The sequence below is a fragment of the Elgaria multicarinata genome, chromosome 10 (genome assembly GCF_023053635.1).
Source record: "Elgaria multicarinata webbii isolate HBS135686 ecotype San Diego chromosome 10, rElgMul1.1.pri, whole genome shotgun sequence".
Taxonomy (NCBI): Eukaryota; Metazoa; Chordata; class Lepidosauria; order Squamata; family Anguidae; genus Elgaria; species Elgaria multicarinata.
In genome coordinates, this window is record NC_086180.1 from 8,147,685 (window position 1) to 8,167,863 (window position 20,179).

Below are 20,179 nucleotides of genomic sequence, written 5' to 3' on the forward strand. Positions count from 1 at the left end.
GGAATGTAGAAAGCTGCCTTATATTTAGCCAGAGCACTGGTCCATCTATCCCAGTTTTATCGACATTCAGGGCAGAGGCTCTCCAATGTTTCAGGAGATGCTGAGAATCGAACCTTGGACATTCAGCATACAAAGCATGTGCTTTACCACTGAGCTGTAGGACTTCCATATTGCAGGAGAATAGTACACACAAGATGGACTCCACCTCGGCATCATTACAGGGGCAGCATCTAATATTCTTTGAGATTTTCTTGAATCTGACCTCTAATAGCTTATAGAATCATAGAATCATAGAATAGCAGAGTTGGAAGGGGCCTACAAGGCCACTGAGTCCAACCCCCTGCTCAATGCAGGAATCCACCCTAAAGCATCCCTGACAGATGGTTGTCCAGCTGCCTCTTGAAGGCCTCCAGTGTGGGAGAGCCCACAACCTCCCTAGGTAACTGATTCCATTGTTGCACTGCTCTAACAGTCAGGAAGTTTTTCCTGATGTCCAGCTTGGAGGAGAGAACATTGAACCTTGCTAAGGAGAATGCATTCCTATATTTAGGGATAGTTAGCCATCCCAGGTATGGCATTCTGTCTTGGCCTAGTAGACCCAATGACTGAGGGGAACATGGTCCCTATGCAGCTCCCTGGAGTTACTATCAAGAGGCCAGGAAAGACCTAATATGTCCTATTATACAGTGTCTCTCCCGTCGCTCTCCCGAGTCTCTTATGATTATTTTACTTCAAGGCACCAATAAACCTATTACTGAGCAAGCGGCCCAATTTTTGAATCTGGCTATTCTCATTGGACCACTCGTGGGTCCGATCATTATTTTAAACCTACTGATTAGCATTTTTACAGATTTTGTATCTTTTCTTTTTACCGTCATGTATTTTTTATTAACGTCTGTGTACCTATATGCTATAATAATGGTCTGTTGACTGTAAATAAAAATTGATTGGTTGATTGACTTCCATATTGCTGAGGATGTGGTGCAAATGAAGTTCATCCAACTGTATGGTCCTGCTTTTTGCGGCCCTTGATCTCCACAAACTCAGTAATTGACGATATTCCAAATGTGTGAGTACTGAGCAAATTTGGTTCTACTGTACTGCACTTTTTTGCCTGGCACTGAAAGACCTGGAAGTCAAGGGCACCTTGGAAATCTAAACCTGGGTGGCAGCAATGGAAAATTTGTCTTCTGGGGAGTGGGTGGCTTACAAAAGAAGAAGGCGAGCTTTATCGACACTAGGAGAAGTGCAAAATCCCATGGATAGCTACGTTCTGATCTGCACATTCATCTCAGCAGTCATGGATCAGGTCTTTCAGTAATAGAATTCACAAAGTTAGAATTTCTCAAGCATCCCTAGATCAAATGACCAGTATACTTGCTGAACTGCAGGGACGTGTGCTTGCCTTTTTCTAGTTCCCCTTTCATTTATGTGTGAACCCCTTGCTTTCCTTTTCTTCTTCTTTCCCCGAAATGCATCAATTACGGAAATTGCACTGTTGGAAGAAGAGATGGTTGAAGATAAGAACTTAAGAAGAAATCATAACATTCACCTGTCTCATGGCCAGCCGGATGCCCACCAGATACTGACACGCAGGGTGTGAAGCCATCTCCCATTAACACTCCCGCACAATAAGTGTTCAGCACTATTTGAACCAGTATTATTCAGTGGCATGAATTGTTGGGGCATATGTAGATATGCTTAACAGAATTTATATTTGCTGTGAATTGAGCAGTTATTTTCCTAATCATAGGAGAGGGTTGTTACTGGGGGGAAAGCCCTTAACACAATGGGCCTGTTCAGACAACACACTAAGCCATAGGGCCTTGCTAGACCTAAGTGAGAATCCAGGGGAGAGGAGGGGAGACCTCGCGTTATGAATAACTTGAGACCTCGCCCTTATTCAGACGCGAGCCGCGACAAGCTCTGGAGGAGAGCTGTCGCAGCCGCCATTTTTTAATTTTTAAAGCGGCTGGAGGCAGGAAAGGTAAGTAGGTTTTTTTTTAATAAAAATTCTCTTTCCCCCCCCCTATCCGCGATCTCCCCCCGGCCCCATTCTTCTTCCCCTGCCCGCCCCCCTGCCCACAATGTCTGATCCCCCACCTGGCCCCCTGGCCCTGTTCTCCTTCCCACGCCCACCCCACACCCATGATGTCCGATCCCCCACCCGATGTCCCCCCCCGCCCGCAATTCCCCCCTGATGTCCCCTGGGCCGTGATTCCCCCCGATCTCCCCAGCCTCCGTTTCCTGCCCCCCCATACCCCATACCCCTGATGGCCACTGCTTTTCCCGGCTACTCGGGAGTAAATCCGGTAGCCGGGAAAAGTGGTGGACCTGGCTACACACCCACGGTCTCGGCCTCAGCCTGACCTGAGGCCGGACCGTGGGAAGAACCGCGCTACAAGCGGTTCCCATTAGCGCAGTGCCAAGGCGGCTCAAGGCATGGCTGAGGCCGGGATCCCCTGTGCGTTATCTGGGTGCACAGGGACAAGCACGGGCCTCGCACCATGCTAACCCCTGGTCTAGCAAGGCTAGTAGTTAGGCCACTAACCCTTTTGCAGCAAATGGTCAGTGAGTGTGTTTAAACCATGGTTATGTAGCCACCATGGTTGGGAAGGCTTCATCCAACATACTAAGCCACGATGACCTTGTTCAGATGACACACTAAGCCACAGTGATAAGCACATTGAACTAAACATTATGGCTTAGCATGTCATGTGAATCTTGACACGGGCTTTTGCTAGACCTAGCTGAAAGTCCAGGGGAGAGGAGGGGTGTTCTTGCATTGTGAATAACGTGAGATCCCACCCTCGTTTACACGTCAGGCGTGATGCGCTCAAGAAGAGAGCCGTCGCGCCCACCATTATTAAAATTACTTAAAGAACCTGCTGCTCATGAGCGCTCGAGTGGAAAAGTAAGGTTTTTTTAAAAAAATGATTTCCCGCTCCCTCCACCCTAGCCCCGAGGAATCGCGCGGAGCTGGGAAAAGCCGCGGAAACGCCCAAAGAACTTTGTGAACCACCCAGAGAGCTTTGGCTATTAGGCAGTATAAAAATGTAATAAATAATTAATAATAAATAAATAAACGGGCCCGAGACCGCGGGAGAAAGCGGGGCCAAAGGGTAGGGCCATATCCCGGGGCCAAGGAGGGTTGATCCCTGCCTGAGCCCAGGATCCCCTGTGCTTCATCTGGATGCACAGGAATAATCCCGGGTATCACCCCGGGATATAGCCTGGTCTAGCAAAGGCCTTAGTGTGTCATGTGAACTATTCCTAACCATGGTGATTACATAACCATGGTTTGAACACACCCACTCACCATTTGCTGCAAAAGGGTTAGTAGTCTAACCATGGGTTAGCGTGTCATCTGAACAGGGTCAACACGTTAAACTGAAAGGACTTTGGGTTAATTGAATGTATTTATGCATCTGCTAATGAGGAGAGTAGAATTTTATTTCACCACCCTTCCTTGTTCATTCAGTGAATATGTACGTCAAAAGTCCTACTAGCTCCCAATTCCCTTTGAGGACATTGCCAAATGACTATCGGTGTGCAATTCCATTCAGCCTTTGGATTAATCTGAGTCCTCAGCCCACTGAAACCATTCAATTAAAGAGTGACATGGTGTGAGTCACTTCTTTTCTGCATCGCTCCATATTCACATAGACCCTCAAACTCATAGCTCCAAATGGCTTATATAACCCAGGATCGTATTATACGAAGTTCTGAGACTTTTCAAGGCAGGAGGGTTGTTTTGATCTCCAAGAGAGCAGTTCTGTGCAGGTCTTCTGTTCCATTTGGCACTGGGAAAGCAATTAAATATATTGTTTGCACTTGAACAAAGCAATATTTCTACAGAAAGAAGCAGGAGAGGAGGCAGTCTGTGTGTGTGTGTGTGTGTGTGCGGGGTGGGGTCGCCTGGCCAAATTAAACTGCAAAAGGAGAAGTAGATTCTGTTTTAATATAGAAAGGTACAGTCTTAAATAAACTCCATAAATCTCACAGATTGGAACATTTCAGAGCTGCAGGGGACATCAAAGCCTCCATTGGAAGCACCCCCCTCACCCCGCCCCCAAAGCTAAATTACCAAGATAGAAAAAGTAGCCAGCAAAAACTTGAGTGAAGTTTAACAGAAACATATTGACCAAAAGATGTTTAAATGCTTTTATTTGGCATTAAAAGTCAACGATCAATCTCCCCTGGAGAATAAATGCAAGCGTTATGTATACATAATGGAAAGAGAGACACAAAGTTAACTGGTGCTCTTCTTGCATTGCCATTGCGAAGATAAATCTGGCAGAAAATTCAAGCGTGCTGTTTCTGCTGCAGGCCTCTCATGGGCCTGTACCACTTACGACTTGTACGTACGGCTGTGGAGAGACTGAGAGAATTCTGAATGAGGCTGCCAGAGCTTAGACAGGGGAGAAAAATGACCTTCAAAATACTAGTTCTCATTAATGTGGTTGGATTGTACCACTTCAGCCTACAGATGAGGGCAAAACTCATGGAATGCTACTCCACTTTGGGGATACAGATGGATATAAACAGCTAGAGTTTTTGGCCTGCCCTTCTCCCTTACAGATTCATTTTCTGCATATAGGGAATTCTTTTGGATGGAGGGAGGCATTTTTACCAAACTGTAATCCCCCAGGTCTCTTTGCTGAGGTCCCTGGATCCGGGGTCCAAGGAAGGCGTAAATGACCACTGTATAAGCCTTTCCCAGTCTGCAGTCCTCCAGATGTGTTAGACTACAGCTTCCTTCATCCACAGCATGGCCAATCACCAGGGCCGGCACTACCATTATGCCAACTAGGCAGCCGCCTAGGGTGCAGACCTCAGAGGGGTGCAGTACTGATCTTTAAGGGTCACAGTTTTATACAAATTAGCTGTTTTAAGGGAAAAAAAACATAATAAAAGGGAAATATAATAGTTTAGAAACTCTTCTTAAACAGCTGAATTGAAGTTGGCAATTTTTTGGGGGGTGCAAGTAGCTCGCCTTGGCTAGAGTCCAAAATTGTCTGGCACCGGCCCTCAGAAGCATTGGCTTGGGATGGTGGGAGTTATAGTCTACTTCATTTCATTTCATTTATTTATTATTGCATTTATATCCTGCCTTTTTTTCTCCAAGGAACCCAAGGTGGTGTACATAATCTTCCTCCTCTCCATTTTATCATCACAACCAGGTGGGTTGGGCTGAGAGTCTGTGACTGGCCCAAAGTCACCCAGTGGGCTTCCATGGCCGAGCAGGGACTAGAACCCAGATCTCCCGACTCCCAGTGTGGCACTCTAGCCACTACGCCACACTGGCTCTCCATGCCACACTGGTATGAAGGACACCAGGTCAGGGAAGAATGCAATATCTATTTGTAGAGTAGATTTCTGTTTTCTTAGAATTGAAGTTCATGTAGAGGAGGTGGCAAGAAGAATCCTGTCACACCTCCTTTTATTGTTATTAAAAAGGATTCAAAGTTATTGTACATCAGAAAGATTTTGGCCTGCACCCAGTTCCAGTTCAAAACACAAATATATCTACTGCCTGTTTTTAAGAGTGAAGTATGAACTGTTTAAACAGCCATCTGAGCTGTGTGTGTTATACTCTTCAGATATAAATGAGTTGGCTGGAGATATGTGAGCTGGGTAGATAAAAGAAACAAAAATAGGAAATGGACCTAATTTTAGATAAAGACCAGGGGCATTACGATCAAATGGTTTGAAGTATGTTTTGCACCACTGTCCAGCTTTGTAATTATTTTTCTGAAGGAGCACAACATTATTGGCTCTTTTTGAGTAGGTGAATTATTTAACCAACTCAGCTCTGAGTACCAAACATTACCTTTGATGGGATGTAATTAATTCCATAATTCCTCTTCCCTGTGATCTATTTTATTATTTACCATAGTGGTTGGCTAGATGCTTCCATCAAGCCCAAGTGCAGGTCTCAGAGGCAATCCAACGCTCCCAGGAAAATTTAGAATTTTCCAGCATTTTGAATTATGCACATAAATACCCCCAGAAGCTGTTTTAGCATTGGGAAGGTATTTCCCATGTGGGTAAGACAATGACTTGTTTGCTTATTTGTTTATTTATTGACTCTACTTTTAAACCCAATAACCGAAGTTCTCTGGGCAGTGTGAAATACTTTAAAAAGATTTAGTGCAAATGTGAAAACAAACCATAAAAGCAGTGCAGGATATAACCAAGATAAAATCTGCAGCAAAGAATAAAACCATTACAACATCATGAAACCAAATTAAAACCAGCAGCAGAACAGAATACTAAAAGCATTAAAAATGAGTCCTTAAAATGGGAGAATAATAATAATAAAAAAACCATACATTTTCACTGGCACCAGGAAGACCGTAATGTACGTTACGGGTGAGCCTCTTTGGGGAGGGCATTCCACAAACTAGGTGCCACCACGGGAAAGGCTCTCTCTCTCTTGTAGCTGCCTACCTCACCTCATTTGGTGGGGGTAACTGGAGCAGGGGACTGAGATGCTGACCTTACTAACTGGAAAGGAAAATATGAGAGGAGAACTGGCAGCCAGTCTTTTAAGGATTTCAAGGTTCCAGTTAATCTAGCCACAGAATTTTGTATGACCAGAAATATTCCAATAGTAATGCCACCTTTGGATTGTGGGTTTATATAGCCAACTATAGACATGGGGGAGAAATTCACCAGGGTCAAATTTTAATGCAAAATTACCCAATTTCACACTTTGAGTTCCATACGTGACCTGAAAGGGAGTTATCCTTCAAAAATAACAAGTTTTCAGTGGAGTTCTCCAACCGAAACATGCATGCAAAACTATATATAGAAGGGAAACGAGCACACAGAAAGGTACATCTTTCCGAAAAGAACGTTTCACTGCATTTTGTTAGGATAGCTGCTTGCAGGAAATGTGTATATATATTGCATGCAAAAATGCACATATTAGAAGAAATGAGCACAAAAATGCATTCAAATTTTCATGTGAGGTTCCCCACCTCTCCCCACTCAAGGTTTGGGATGAGCTTAAGACTGGAGGGGAAAAAAAAGAGATTGAGAGAAACCAAGAGGAACGGAAAGCAACAGATTCATCCATCCTTGGCCAGTGATTTTCTCCTAACGTGAGATCTTCTTATCTAGAAATGCCAGAGATTCTCCTGGCAAAACAAGTATGGTCATTCTCCCAAATGTCTGCTAGTGGATGCAGTTTTGTATATGATGTGGCTAGTAGATATTGCTTGATTTTTGCTTCTACAAGTACATAGGAACAGTGAACCTAATGCTGAGTTAGAGCATTGGGCCATCCAGATCAATATCGTACTGACTAGCAGATGCCCTCTCGGGCTTCACAAAAGTCTTTCTGAGCCCTACTTGGAGATCTTAGGAAGTGGACATGGGACTTTTTGAATGGAAAACATGTGCTCAACTATTGAGCTACAGCCCTTTCTCGCAATTATAATTAATGTGGGGAATGTGGATCAGGGGTTATTTTTTTCCCTCTCCCATAATACTAGAACCCGGGGTCATTCCATGAAGCTGATTGGTGGTAGATTCAGGACACGTCAAAGGAACGAGTTCTTTACAAAGCGCATAGTTAGAATCATAGAATAGCAGAGTTGGAAGGGGCCTACAAGGCCATCGAGTCCAACCCCCTGCTCAATGCAGGAATCCACCCTAAAGCATCCCTGACAGATGCTTGTCCAGCTGCCTCTTGAAGGCCTCTCGTGTGGGAGAGCCCACCACCTCCCTAGGTAACTGATTCCATTGTCGCACTGCTCTAACAGTCAGGAAGTTTTTCCTGATGTCCAGCTGGAATCTGGCTTCCTTTAACTTGAGCCCGTTATTCCGTGTCCTGCACTCTGGGAGGATCGAGAAGAGATTCTGGCCCTCCTCTGTGTGACAACCTTTTAAATATTTGACGAGTGCTATCATGTCTCTCCTCAATCTTCTCTTCTCCAGGCTAAACATGCCCAGTTCTTTCAGGCTCTCTTCATAGGGCTTTTTTTCCAGACCCCTGATCATCCTGGTTGCCCTCCTCTGAACACGCTCCAGCTTGTCTGCATCCTTCTTGAATTGTGGAGCCCAGAACTGGACACAATACTCTAGATGAGGCCTAACCAGGGCTGAATAGAAAGGAACCAGTACCTCATGTGATTTGGAAGCTATACTTCTATTAATGAAACCCAAAATAGCATTTGCCTTTCTTGCAGACATATCGCACTGTTGGCTCATATTCAGCTTGTGATCTACAACAACTCCAAGATCCTTCTCATTTGTAGTATTGCTGAGCCAAGTATCCCCCATCTTGTAACTGTGCATTTGGTTTCTATAGTTTAAACTATAGAATTCGCTACCAGAAGATGTAGAGATGGACACTAATTTGGATGGCTTTGAAAGAGGGTTGGATAAATCCCTGGTGGAGAAGGCTATCAGTGGCAACTATTATTTATTTATTTATTTATTTATTTATATAGCGCCACCAATGTACATGGTGTTGTACAGAGTAAAACAGTAAAATAGCAAGACCCTGCCGCATAGGCTTACATTCTAATAAAATCATAATAAAACAATAAGGAGGGGAAGAGAATGCACCAAACAGGCACAGGGTAGAGTAAAACTAACAGTATAAAAGTCAGAACAAAACCAAGTTTTAAAAGCTTTAGGAAAAAGAAAAGTTTTTAGCTGAGCTTTAAAAGCTGCGATTGAACTTGTAGTTCTCAAATGTTCTGGAAGAGCATTCCAGGCGTAAGGGGCAGCAGAAGAAAATGGACGAAGCCGAGCAAGGGAAGTAGAGACCCTTGGGCAGGCGAGAAACATGGCATCAGAGGAGCGAAGAGCACGAGCGGGGCAATAGTGTGAGATGAGAGAGGAAAGATAGAAAGGAGCTAGACAGTGAAAAGCTTTGTAGGTCAACAGGAGAAGTTTATATTGGATTCTGAAGTGAATTGGAAGCCAATGAAGAGATTTCAGAAGTGGAGTAACATGGTCAGAGCGGCGAGCCAAGAAGATGATCTTAGCAGCAGAGTGGTGAACAGGAACCAACGAACTGATGTGAGAAGAAGGAAGGCCAGTGAGAAGAAGGTTGCAGTAGTCCATCCGAGATATAACCAATGCATGAACAAGAGTCTTGGCAGAAGAGACAGACAAAAATGATCGAATCCTGGCAATATTATACAGGAAAAAACGACAGGATTTAGCTACTGTCTCAATATGAGAAATAAAGGAGAGCGAGGAATCAAATATAAAGCCAAGACTACGAGCTTCCTTGACTGGAGTAAGTGTAACATCATTGACAGTAAGAGAGAATGAGAGATGAGGAGAAGGTTTAGGAGGAAAAACAAGCAATTCAGTCTTTGCCATATTAAGTTTCAAACGACAGTGAAGCAACCAAGTTGAGATATCTGAAAGACATGCCGAGATGGCTATGTGCCACCTCCAGTATCAGAGTCAGCAAGCCTATATACACCAGTTGCTGAGGAATATGAGTGGGAGGGTGCTGTTGCACCATGTCCTGCTTTGTTGGTCCCTGGTAGACAGCTAGTTGTCCACTGTGTGAACAGATGCTGGACTAGATGGACCCGTGGTCTGATCCAGCAGGGCTCTTCTTATGTTCCTGTTTTTGTTTTAAACAGTGAACATTGTCTTGATACGTATTGTTCCAGTACCGAACAAAAACAACGCATCTGTCAACAAAAATATTTCTTTGGTTTTCCATCACCGCCTCTCACAAAACAACTCAATACTGTTATTAACATCATTGACCAGCTTCTTTCAAACTCTTCCAAAATGGATTTTGCCACAGTCAATAAAATTTGTTCTCCCTTATCCCATAACGTGAAGCAGCTGTACGCTCTCACATGCATACCCCCAGCTTCACATGGTACCTCAGCGAGTGTTATGCGCATGTACTCACTGCGCCACTGCTGGTAGAGAATTCTCAGCAAACTGTGTGTGAGGTCCTGGCCCCAGCATAATTAGATTGTAGAGTAGATTAAATTGATTTTATCATTTAATTAGATTCCTGTAGACCTGGAAGAGAAAAAGGAAGATACCAGGGGAATAAGATGCATGCTTTGTGGAGGAACCAACCACTAGCAATGGGTGAGAATTTCATGTGGTTCATTTTTTGACATGAGCTTATCAACATTTGCTAATTTCTGCATAAACAGGAAGGAAAGAACTTGAGGTTTAACATATGTGAATGTGGGAGAAAGCAAAACTACCAGATGTGTCCATCCAGTCGGAAGGCTTTGAATGCTTTTAAGTCTACACTTAAACCCCTGGTTATTCCATCATGTGAGTGGAGATGAATTAGAATTGCCATCGCTGTTTTCTGATGTGGTTCTCTACATGTTGCTGAATAGCTGTTCCTATTGAATTTGGCCAGTGCAGATGGGTGAGAATTTTGTTTCAGATTGTTGTTTGAGACACACACACACACACACACACACACACAGAGAGAGAGAGAGAGAGAGAGAGAGAGAGAGAGAGAGAGAGAGAGAGAATGGGTTCCAGAGAGAGAAACAGTAGCACACTGACAGAGAAAAGGAGAAGGTGCATACATACATGGAAACACACAGACAAACAAGACTCACATCCAGTAAAATGGATCAGCTTGAATTTTCGTAATGTCTTTGTGAGACACTCCCCACATAGTGGTGCTGGCAAGTGCTTGGGTCTAGTTTTTTTTTAATGGTTCAGTCTATTATTTATTTATTTATTTATTTATTTATTTATTTATTTATATAGCACCATCAATGTACATGGTGCTGTACAGAGTAAAACAGTAAATAGCAAGACCCTGCCGCATAGGCTTACATTCTAATAAAACCATAATAAAACAATAAGGAGGGGAAGAGAATGCAGACAGGCACAGGGTAGGATAAACAGGCACTGGGTAGGGTTGACAACAGTGGGCCTGTTCAGACAACACACTAAGCCATGGTTAGACCACTCAGTTGAAGCGGCTGCTTCAACTGAGCCCGAGGACTCAAACCGGAAGACCAGGCCACTGGTCTTCTGGTTTGAGTCCTCAGGCTCAGTTAAACCCACAGACGGACTGCGGACGGACGCAGGTAAGACCCCCTCCCCTTGCCCCCTTACCTGGCTCTGCCACTGTCGCTGCATGGGCGGCAGTGGCATGACTAGCTAAACCTCCCTCACGCACACCACTTACCTGGTCCGTCGTGGCCCGTCGCCAGCTTCACTAGAGCCCGTGGCTCAACCCAGAACTATAGGCCCCGCTTGGGGCCTACACTTATGGGTTGAGCAGCAGGCTCTAGTGAAGTGGGCGACGGGCTGCGATGGACCAGGTAAAAAACCCCTCCCCCTTACCTGGCTCTGCCACCATCGCCGCATGGGTGGCGGCAGCACCAGGTAAGGCCCCCTTACCTTTTTTGTGGAGCTACGGATCGAGGCGAAGGATCTGCTTTCATCTCGATCCGCTCCGCAACGCTCTGCTGCCCCCTGATCCTCTTCGTCTCTGCCTTAAGGGGAGGCGAAGCACCCCAATCCGCTTCTGCTTCTCCGATCCGAAGAGAAGCAGAGCACAACCCTAATTTATTCCCCATGCAACATTGGCCATGGATGGGCACGATTTTCTTTTGTTTTCTTTGGGATTCTTTTTTAGTCTATTGGATTATATTAGAGACAGCACTGAATAAACACCATGACTTGGGAATTGGGACAAAATGACAGGGAGGAGTAGGGACCCATATTTGGTGAAACTAAGTGTCTGTCCCTTCACTCTTTGCAAAGGGGCAAAGGAGGGGACTTCCACAGGACTGGAGAGGTTCTGCTAATTGGCAGTCATGTGATATGTCAAGATATGGATATGAACAGTTGATTTAGAGAGCTTCTGGAGAAGAGATTTCCTCTTAGTCTATTAAGGATGGATGAGCACAAGGCTCCATCATAGAAAAGCTCAAGTATGATCATGGCACCCAAGGGAACATTTACTTTCAGGCCTGGTGTTGAATGAAATGGAGGAGAGAATGCCTTCGCTATCACCTTCATCTTCGCTGATCCAAGTTGATCATTGGCAGGGACGTATGACAAATTCGTCTCAGTTTGGTTTTGATCAGAATTGACCCAGTTCACATCTTTCAACCCAAACACAGGCTCAGATGTAATCTGTGGTTGTGGTCTGCACATTTCTGAGCTGGCAGTATGATTCACACAGACCCCGCCCCCCAAATGTGTTTGACAGCAAGCGTACATTTGGAAAGACTGCAAGAAAAATATATATGCACCGAAAGTGCACAAATATGGTTTAATGAATGGGAGAATAATGTGTATATTTCAAAGATGCACACAATTGATGTAAACATTTGGGGGGAAATATGCACAAAAATACTCATAGATTTTCATGCAAAAAAAAAACCTCCCCCCAAAGCAAAGTAACACAATCTGATATGGACTTGAGTCGGAACAAGCTTTGAAATGGAATTTTGAGAACTTTGGCAATCTCGAATTTTGCTGATTTGCACATCCCTGTTAATTTACTAATTATAAATAATAATAATTAACTTTTGTAAACTGCCCAGAGAGCTTCAGCTATGGGGCGGTATATAAATGTAATAAATAAATAAATAAATAAATAAATAAATAAATAAATAAATAAGAGACATTTTGGCCAATTTTTTAATAAGTATAAAAATGGAGTGTCATAGATCTGTACGCAAGTCCCTGTTCCATGACAGGAGAAAAAAAAAACCCAGTGTAACCCCACCACCTTTTTGCTAGGGCTGTGCATAGGGCCCTCAAACGGCTTCGGATCCTGATCCAGGCCTTTTGGATCAGGCCAAACCGGTTCGGGTCAATCCGGACCTCCCCTGATCCACTCTGGAACTGAATCCGGAGGTCCAGATCAATATTCGGCCCCCATTTTGCCCCCCCTTCCCCCTTACTTGCCTCTGTGGCGGATGGCGGAAGCAGCTAAGTGGGGAAGGGGGGACAAAATAGGGGCCGAATAAGCCCCCCTCACCCTTATCTGGCTCCGCCATCTGCCGCCACATGGACGTCTTCAGCAGCGGATGGGGGAGCCACGTAAGCTCCCCTCCCCACTTACCTGGCTTCAGAATGGTCCGAATCGCTTCAGACTAGTCCGAACTGCTTCAGGCCAATACGGACCTCCCCCAGTCCACTCCAGAACCGGGCTTTGGAGGGGTGGATTGGCCTGAATCATAGAATCATAGAATAGCAGAGTTGGAAGGGGCCTACAAGGCCATCAAGTCCAACCCCCTGCTCAATGCAGGAATCCACCCTAAAGCATCCCTGACAGATGCTTGTCCAGCTGCCTCTTGAGGGCCTCTAGTGCGGGAGAGCCAACAACCTCCCTAAGGAACTGGTTCCATTGTCATACTGCTCTAACAGTCAGGAAGTTTTTCCTGATGTCCAGCTGGAATCTGGCTTCCTGTAACTTGAGCCCGTTATTCCGTGTCCTGCACTCTGGGAGGATCGAGAAGAGATCCTGGCCCTCTTCTGTGTGACAACCTTTTAAGTATTTGAAGAGTGCTATCATGTCTCCGCTCAATCTTCTCTTCTCCAGGCTAAATATATCCTGCTCCACTTCAGATTTGAGGATCCATAACGGAGCGGAGCACAACCCTACTTTTTGCCTTTCCCTTCCTGTGGTCTTTTCCGCTGCCACCAGAGGGAGGCCATATGACTTTTCCTGTATTGCCCTGTATTGACCTGGCCTCCCCCCCACACACACACACTATGAAGCCCCACTGCTAATCAGTGAAATCAACTATCTAGCAAACATGCAGTGTGGCTAGAGAACAGAAGCAAAGACCGCTTCTGTGCTGAAGCCAACCCGCACTGGATATTCAGCAACTTTCAAGTTCAAAGACTGATGGCTATTGCCATAGAATTTTGCCCTTAAGATACTTGTAAGTAGGATTTAGTCCGGTAATCTCTGAATGTTCTCCATAGCACCAGAGGGCCCAATTTTCTGTCAAGTCGTCCTGTGGGAATGGAAAAGTACTCAACAACACGGTCATCGGACATGTCTACACCTAAGGGTGTAGAAGGAGGGAGGGAGGGAGGGACGACGATCCTGGACTTACCTGCTTCCGGGATCATCCCTGGCCATCTAAACGGAAGTGTGATGTCCCGGAAGGGAAGAGGGACGTTGTGCCATCATGCCTGCCATTTTTTTTTTAAAAAAAGGCAGGAGCTGGAGCACACTTACACTCCAGTGAAAAAGTAAGTAAAAAATAAATGAAAAGGCTGTGGTCCTCACGATCATCCTGGGACTGGGGGAAAAACCAGGATAAAAGTGTTTCCAGATATCCTAGGGAAATGGAGGGTTCATCTCTGCCTGAAGGGATGATCCTGGGGGAAAAGGCAGGTGCCGGCATGCCCATAGAGGTTTGCTGTATTTCCCAGGCCATTTACCTTTTATAGGGTGACCATATGGAAATGAGGACAGGGCTCCTGTATCTTTAACAGTTGTATTGAGAAGGGAATTTCAGCAGGTGTCATTTGTATATATGGGGAACCTGGTGAAATTTTCTCTTCATCACAACAGTTAAAGCTGCAGGAGCTATACTGCAGCTATACTGTGACCAGATTTAAAAGAGGGCAGGGCACCTGCAACTTTAACTGCTGTGATGAAGAGGAAATTTCCCCAGGTTCTCCATATATACAAATGACACCTGCTGAAATTCCTTTTTCAATACAACTGTTAAAGATACAGGAGCCCTGTCCTCCTTTTCATATGGTCACCCTACCTTTTACCTTCTCTGCCATTTTAACTAATGTGGCATCTCAGGAATAACAAGAGGGATTAGCTATATTCTTCTCCATAGATGTGGCATCTTGTTCATGCAGGATAATGAGGCTTTTGAGTGATGGCTTTAACAATGATAGGAATCAAGTATCCATGTGACAAGCCTCCCCTTGTAAACTTCTCAAATGTATTGCTGTAATTGTGCATTGTTCGTGCCACAGCCAGCTGCCAGAATCACAATGGTGACTAACTGAAAAATATAGAGCTAGAAAGACAAAATAGAAAAGCATTTGCAAGCCAGCTAGGATAGGGACCAACACAAATTACTGTTTTTCAGAAACCATAACCTTGAACAGGGACAAGTTGGTAGTGTGGAGATCATCCATGATTACCAGCATTGGTGGAAATCCTATAGCCATGAGTGTATTTTGGAAACAAGTTGACTGTTTTTTGCACCATGAAGGATTCCTAAAAGGGCTCTGGTAACATGACTACAAACAGGTGAGAATGTTATCAAGTTTGTTTTTTTGATAAGAACTGATACATATTTGCACATTTCTTCGTAAAGGTGACAGAAAGAACTTGAGATTTAAAACGAAATCTGTTGAGAGAGAGAGAGACGCTAGCAGATGTGTCCATCCCTAAAGGGGCTTTGAATTGTCACATTTGAGTTTATGGGAGTTCAAATGGGGTCAAAATGTATCCAACTTGTCCATGGACTGATTTTATTATCTAAGTCTTTTAATTACCGGCTGGTTAGCTGAACCATCTGTTCTGGGTAAATTACTTGAAAGAATGATTAAAGATAAAATTAGTAAGAAAATAGAAGGACCAGCACTGCTGAAGAAGAATCAACATGGCTTCTGCAAAGGTAAGTCCGGTCTCACTAAGCTTTTAGAATTCTTTGAGAGTGTCAATAAACGTGGCCAGGGGCGATTCGGTGGCAGATGCTAGGAGGCAAAAGCAAGGTACTAGAGGTGAGAGCTCTGTGTGCTGTGCATCCTATCCTGAACCCCCTAAGGTGGTCTTCTGTCTTCAGGTGCAGTGGGGGATGCTGTCCAATCACCACTGTTAAGAGAAAAATTCAACTGCTAGCCCAGTTAGTTTTTGTACATAGAACGGGAGAGGCTGGCCCTCAGTGGAACAGAGGAGGGGGAAAGGTGGTGTGGGGTTTGAGTCATTGCAGCTATAGCCAGCAGATAAAGAGGTTGGGGATAAATAATATGGAGGTTAATGGAGGAGGTGGTTGGTCAAGTACTCAAGCTGCCAATTAAAAGTTGATTTAAATCTCTTCGTTGAAAGGGAGTCTTTCCACGCACACACCCGAGGCCTTCTACACTTTTTGCTGGTAATTGCCACCCACAATTCATATTGACTGTGAGGGAGATCATTTCTCAAGGCCAAGGAAGATCTCAGTGCCCTGTTCCAAAAATGATGTTACAGGATTTCGAACACAATTCTTTGGGAAATCCATACACAACCAGTGAAAATATCTAGAGTTTTTGAAGCTTACGGTGTGGGAAGAATCTCATTTTAGTCTCTCCTGGGCTCCTGGGGCAAGAGAAAACATTGGCTTTTGCAAAACCAGGAACAGGCATCAGATTTTTTTTCTTTACACTTGAGTCAGTTCTCACTCAACAGTATTGAATGTATAACAGGTTGATGGATGGGAAATGTTCTCAGCGCTAAAGCATATTGTTCTCGCATAACAATGAGAGCTTTAAAAAAATAAAATAAAAGGTGTTTTAACAATAGTCATGCTCAGCCATGCATGTGCTCTACCCAGTGATCTTGGATATCTGTTGCCATGAATGGGCATTGTTTGTAGGGCTGTGCACGGACCCCCCCCCCGATCCGCAACTTCCGGATCGGGTCCGCTCCACCAGTGGTCTGCTTTGCTTTGCTGTGGAGCTCTGCATCTGAATCGGAGCTCTGCAGCGGCGGCACCGGCACCAGGTAAGCCCCCCTTCCTCCTCCCCCTTACCTGCATCTGTCCGCGGTCCGGCGGCTGCTTCAACTGAGCCCGAGGACTCAAACAGGAAGACCAGGCTGCAGCTGCGGCCTGGTCTTCTGGTTTGAGTCCTTGGGATCAGTTGAAGCCGCTGCCAGATCACGGATGGAAGCAGGTAAGGCCATTCCCCCCCTGCCCCCTTACCTGGCTCTGCTGCTGTCGCCACATGGGCGGCGGCAGTGGCAGGGCCAGGTAACTCCCCCTCGTGCACACCACTTACCTGGTCCATCGCAGCCCATTGCTATCTTCACTAGAGCCCGTGGCTCATCCCGGAACTGTAGGCCCCACTTGGGTCCCACACTTCTGGGTTGAGCCGCAGGCTCTAGTGAAGACAGCGATGGGCCACGACAGATCAAGTAAGACCCCCTCCCCCTGCCCCCTTACCTGGCTCTACCACCGTCACTGCATGGGTGGTGGCAGTGCCAGGTAAGGCCCCCTTACTTTTTTTTCGGAGCTCTGGATCGAGGCGAAGGATCCGCCTTCATCTCGATCCGCTCCGCGATGCTCCGCTGCCCCCCGATCCTCTTCACTTCTGCCTTAATGGGAGGCAAAGCACCCCGATCCGCTTCTGCTTCTCTGACCCGAAGAGAAGCGGAGCACTGCCCTAATTGTTTGTCAGAAGTTAGCCGTCAATAATGTAATGATGCCATATGGAGTCAGGAGGATCAGGGGCAAGTGGAATTTGAAAAGATGGGTAGGAATGATTGGATAAGATTAGGGTGAATTCAGCAATCCAAAACGTACTCTTCTGGAATCAAGGCTCATTGCAATATGTGGAAGACTGTCTGAAGCATTCACGGCTTGGTGTCGTTTCGAACTTTCAGAAAGACACACTTTGCTTCTGCAATTGTGACAGCTCCATAGTTGGGAGCCGTGCATGTTTTTCAGTGTCATAGTGGCGAGGGAGAAAAAAACTTTTTAAAAAAAGGAAAAAAAAGGACACACAACAGTAACTGTTTTGAACTGTTTGACAGATGGTCTGCTTTGGATGTATAAATAGAGCTAGGATTTTATGAGACGTACATCACGACCTGTTATGCAGTGCCACCGTCAAAGCCCTGTAGCAGGGTGGGTGGGCACCACCATGCCAGCACTGGCCACCCACAACTGCTGTGGGCTATGAACCTATTGCGCAAGGTGCAATGTAGCATAGAAATGAACACAGATTGAACACAGTAAAAAGAACATGCCCCACATAATCCAAGAAAGGCATGGCACTCAGTGTTCCAGTACAACCCGACGTATTTGCTATATATGTTCAACCTGTTCTGGATGCGGTTGCACTCCCCCTGAAGGAGTAAGGTCCTAGCTTGCAGGTTTGCCTAGAACCATCATTGTCACTTGAGGCTCAGGTGGACTCAGTAGCATGGCGTGCCTTCTACCAACTTTGGTTGGTGGCCCAGCTACGCCCCTACCTGGACAGGGATAACCTGGCTTCAGTTGTCTATGCCATGGTAAACTCCACGTTAGGTTACTGCAATGCACTCTACGTAGGGCTGCCTTTGAAGATGGCTCAGAAGCTGTAGCTTGTGCAAAATGAGTATTGAGTAAGGGGACCAGAAGGTTCGAACACATAAGACTCTGGCCTGCTTGCATTGGCTGCCTGTACCTTTCCAAGCCCGATTCAAGGTGTTGGTTTTAACCTATAAAGCCTTACACGGCTTGGGACCACAATACCTGACGGAACGCCTCTCCCAACTATGGAACAATCTCCTCAATGAGGCTTGTCTGGTGCCAACATTGTTATCGTTTTGGTGCCAGGTTAAGACTTTCCTTTTCTTGTTTCTATGGTTTGGCTGATTGCTCAAATTAGGTTGTCTCAGTGCGTACTGTCTGTTGTGTGTTCTTAAATTTTGCATATTGTTTTGAATGTATTTAAAACTTGCTCAATTGTCAATAAATTCCTGAATCAGTAAAAGACAGCATGACCTGGCAATGCCTGTCATGTCCATCAAGAAAAACTTCCACGAGGGAGAAAAGAGATGATGATGATGATGATGATGATGATGATGATGACACGGTATCTAAACACTAGTAGTGATCAGTCATGTCTATGCTCTACCCATTGATTCTGGTCTTGAAAGACATAAGATCAGATACTGCTTCAGCTTCATCGCTCTCTGGGTGGCAAGTCATTATGCCTCAGCCTTTGATCACTATCAATAAAATGAGAGTCATGGTGGTCTTTCTCACAAGGTTCTTCTGTGGTCAAATAAAAATTTAAATGTTAAAATATTCCTCTTTCTTTCAAACAACTCAAAAACCGTATGGGAGGTGTAGAAGCAGGCTCAAGGTCTCTGAGAAGCAAGCTAGCTTACAAGGACCTGGCACACCTTGAATATGGTTAAACTTGCATGTTTAGTAAAGATTTGCAACAGAAGGGAGAAGCTAAATAAGCCAAGATGATTATTGGGAACTGAAAATGTTTTGTAGCCTATTGGACTTGACAGTTTCATCAGAATGTACCTTTTGAAATATTAGCATTTTGATTGGAACAAGGAATGTGCGAGCTGCAGATTGAAAGGTAAATATTCCGTGATGTAATTTTTAGATCCCTCCCCTTAATGCTCTGGTGGCTTTGTCCTTGAGCATGAAGCATCCAGAGGGAGGGGAGGACTTGGATGAGTATAAACTCAGAAAGTCAGGCTCAAGCAGGGCAGCCAATAATTCTCAGTGGGAAGGCCTTTTAAGGCAGCCTGGCCTCTTTCCCCTACAAGGAAAATGTTGCTTCCTTGGGTTTTACTCCTCCCCTGCCCATTCAGCACTGTCACATGTTGATGGGCTCTGAGAAGATACATAAGACCATAAGCACATGAGAGGAGCCATGCTGGATCAGACCAAGGGTCCATGCAGTCCAGCAACAAGGAACCCACAAGCAGGACATGGGTGCAACAGCACCATCCTGTAAAGGAAGCACGTCCCAGCAAAAGCTGGCCCTTAGACTGGATTTAGCACAGATCCCCAGAATGGACACACACAGCTCACAATTTGGAGGTTTAAGACCTTTATTTCAGGATAGGGGTAGGTTACATGGGATTAGCAAACTAAAACTATTAAAACATGCATATATATAAGAACCCAGAAAAAGCAAGCCATAAACTAAGTTACATCTCATACATCACCCAACATTGGAGTCAGCCAGTCCAGCCCCACTCCCCCCACTAAAGTATGCTTTATAGTTTCTTTTTCCAATTCCTTCCCCCCTCCCTTTGGCTTTCCAGGCGAAGATCTTTCACACCTCCGCCTGAGATGTTAATTTCACTCAAGGCCGGCCGGACTTTGCCCCAGGCGGTTCCTGGCTTCGCCCGACTCCCCCATGCCATGCAGCTGGGCCGTTTATCTCCCAGTTCCTATGAACCATAATAAAATTAACACATTAAAAGACAGGCCATTCCCAGTACCATTCGCCCCTTCCTTACACATCCCACCCATGTTCCCCAGCC